This window comes from Physeter macrocephalus, unplaced genomic scaffold (genome assembly GCF_002837175.3).
Source record: "Physeter macrocephalus isolate SW-GA unplaced genomic scaffold, ASM283717v5 random_1923, whole genome shotgun sequence".
Taxonomy (NCBI): domain Eukaryota; kingdom Metazoa; phylum Chordata; class Mammalia; order Artiodactyla; family Physeteridae; genus Physeter; species Physeter macrocephalus.
The window spans coordinates 5,333-8,679 of NW_021147209.1; the positions used below are offsets into that span (position 1 = coordinate 5,333).

Genomic DNA, 3,347 nt, shown 5'->3' on the forward strand with positions numbered 1-3,347 from the left:
TCACCTAAGATAAAAGCCTATATTGTCAGGCGGAAAAATTCTGCCCCGGGCTTTAGTTGCTTAACAAAGGTGATGATATATCTGAAAAGTTGAGTTTCAGAAAGAAAGGAAAAAAGAGAAATCCCACTCCCTCACCTCCCTACCCACACACATACTGGAAAACAGACCTACCTCCAACTTATCCAAAGGTTCCTCAGCCATGCCAACTCCAGGACTCCTGCACTCGTGGGAGGGCAACACCACCTCTAAAGCACTAAAGAATTTCAGGCTTTGCTTCTGAAGTGGTGTCACAATATCTTCATTTTCCCTTTCTTCAAGGTTAGAAAGATCCTGACGCTGTTAGGATTTTGAATTAAAGGCTAGACTTCAAAATATTCTGTTGTTAGAAATAAAAACTAAACTCCAGCAATCCCAGGTAATAGTTTAGGTATGCTATAGCTTCAAAATCAAGTGAGACTTGCAAATGAATGACTAGATATGGGCAACTATTTTTTATTATATACCATACAAATACTGGAGAAAATTATGGACACCACCATCCAAGTCATTGAGATTATCACTAATTCTAGGTGGCAGGCCAATGCTCAGATACTTCCATGTGGAAGCCTCTTACATCTCCTCCCCATAGCCCTGTTGTATTCTTCTCTCTAAAGTCTAGGAGTTCAATGTTGAAAGGAGTCTGGTTAGTCAAAGAAAATCTACAGGGTTTACCTTGATGATCCTTTTTGACCACCCATGGAAACCAAAGTAGTAATTTGCCAAATCTTGACATCTGGAGCTGTTTAGGGCAAGCGTATTATGTTGAACTGCCTTATGTCTGGTGCCGAGATGAACCTAAAGACATAAAAGTCCTAAAAATATCACAACCCTACATAGAGACTTATTTTGGATATACCTGCGGTTTATCAATACCAATTTCATAGAGTGGTTGTGAATATTAAGTAGGACATTTTAAGCAATGAGTTCACAGTGAGCCCTAAATAAATGTTATTTATTATTTTTAAGTCAGTACTTTTCTGCATCATTTCCAGGGCCCCTGATTAACCGGAAGGTTCCCTGACCTCTGGTGGTGAAAGTGATGATGAAAGCAACCAGGGAAGCCCAGAAGCCTATTATGGGGCTGGGGGTAAGCAAAGGAAGTGAACTGTTTTAGTCGTCTCATCCTGTGGCTCCTGCTTGAGAATATGACCTGAAGAGGAGATAAGATGGACCTGCCACTGAAGTAGGACCTTAATCTGTAGCACCCCTCACCAACTTACTAACCCCTGTTAGAAGGGGGAATACGTATATCTCTATAAATGTAAATAAAGCAACCCAAAGAATTAGAGGTTCATCAGCATTAACAAGCTTCTCTGAGAGTGCAAATATTTCCAGTCTTAACTCTCTAAATAACTTACATATTACTGTGGATTTTTAACATCACTAGTTATTTCTTTAATGTCTATTTCCACTTTGAACAAGGTGTAGTATATAAATATAGTCATAAAATTCAAATAATACAAATAAAATCAAAGCTTTGTTAATTCTTATTGATTTGTTTGTGCATCTTCCTCTGTCACAAGTTTATGAGCTCCTTAAGTGCTTGAAGGAACCATATATTATTCTTTCCTTGTTAACAGAAACAAGCATAGATCTTGGCATATAATAGAGGAGTGATGGTCTGTTGACTGAGTGAATGAATGAGTACATAAGAAAATGAAATTACTTTCTCAAGCTGAAGCTGCCTGCTGGGAAGGAGAAATGAAGACTAATTTTTAAATGTTGAGTGTCGTATGAGAGGCTAGGCCCTGTACGGTGAGTCATAATGGAGCTGTCCTGGACAATTAGGAAGCTTCAGAAGGGCTCTGAGCCCCTGGGTAGTACAGACAGTTGACATCTGGGATAATCTTGCCACAGTTCTTGCTGGCAAACATTTCCCTTCGTGCTACTGAGAAAAACTCAGATACATTAGGCCTTTCCTTCATTTTATTTTAAGATGTTATTCTCTTTTCTGTATTTATAAAAAATACAGGGGAAAAAAGATAAGAAGTATGTATACCTGCCAATGAATAAAAGAACACATAATTGGAACTTCCCTGCTGGTGCAGTGGTTAAGACTCCGTGCTCCCAATGCAGGGGGCCCGGGTTCGATCCCTGGTCAGGGAACTAGGTCTCACATGCATGCTGTAACTAAGAGTTTGCACGCTACAGTTAAGGAGCCTGCGAGCCACAACTAAAGGAGCCTGCCTGCTGCAACTGGGGAAACTAGGTCTCACATGCATGCTGTAACTAAGAGTTCGTACACTGCAGTTAAGGAGCCTGCGAGCCACAACTAAAGGAGCCTGCCTGCTGCAACTGGGGAACCCACGTGCCTCAACTGGGGAGCCCTTAAGCAGCAACTAAGGAGCCCGCCTGCTGCAAATAAGACCTGGTGCAACCAAAAAAATAAATAAATAAAATTGAAAAAGAACACATAATTAAAGTAGGTAACAATTTCGGGGGTGTGGGTAGTAAACTAAGGCTCTGCATTAACTAAAGAAATCTACTATGAATGCCCTTTCCTCTCAACTCTATAGTGACTTGTAGAACATTCTATCAGTGATGGGCTTTATGCTGTGAAAATCTCAGAACCTAAGCTTATTCAATGGTCTTAATGTCCAATATAAGAGAAGAACTCATTACTCACAACTGATACCAAGTAACTGTTTCATAATCTTTCCAGGACCATCTAGTCAGAGAAGACACACAAGTATAAAGTGAAAGGTCTGGGAAATGTAAGCCTCACTCACTTATTCAGAGGAATTGAAAAGGTCCTTGAAAAAGGAATGGTGGCTGAATGGAGGCACATCATGAAATATTAATTCTGGGGAAGTAAAATTGGATGGCATGTTAATATGGAATCAGGTTTCTACAATGCATTAAAGAATATTTTAACCATTTTCTGGAATCTGAAGGGAGTTCTGAATAAGCAGTTTCAGAGTGATGATGATGATGAAGCCTCCTTTATGTTACATCTGACAAAAGTCTGTCAAGCTCCGGACTCCCTTGCTGGCACAGTGGTTAAGAGTCTGCCTGCCAATGCAGGGGACACGGGTCCAATCCCTGGTCCGGGAAGATCCCACATGCTGCAGAGCAACTAAGCCCGTGTGCCACAACTACTGAGCCTGTGCTCTAGAGCCCGTGAGCCACCACTACTGAAGCCCGCGTGCCTAGAACCCGTGCTCCGCAACAAGAGAGGCCATAGAGATGAGAAGCCCACGCACCGCAACAAAGAGCAACCCCCGCTCGCCGCAACTAGAGAAAGCCGGCGCGCAGCAACTAGACCCAACGCAGCCAAAAATTAATTAATTAATTAATTAATTAATTTT

At 41.4% G+C, this 3,347-nt stretch overlaps 1 pseudogene; it reads right to left on the reverse strand.

The window, feature by feature from the left end:
• The window catches only part of LOC129391974 (RAD52 motif-containing protein 1-like), an 8,906-nt pseudogene that overhangs the window by 4,434 nt on the left and 1,125 nt on the right, over window positions 1-3,347 (reverse strand).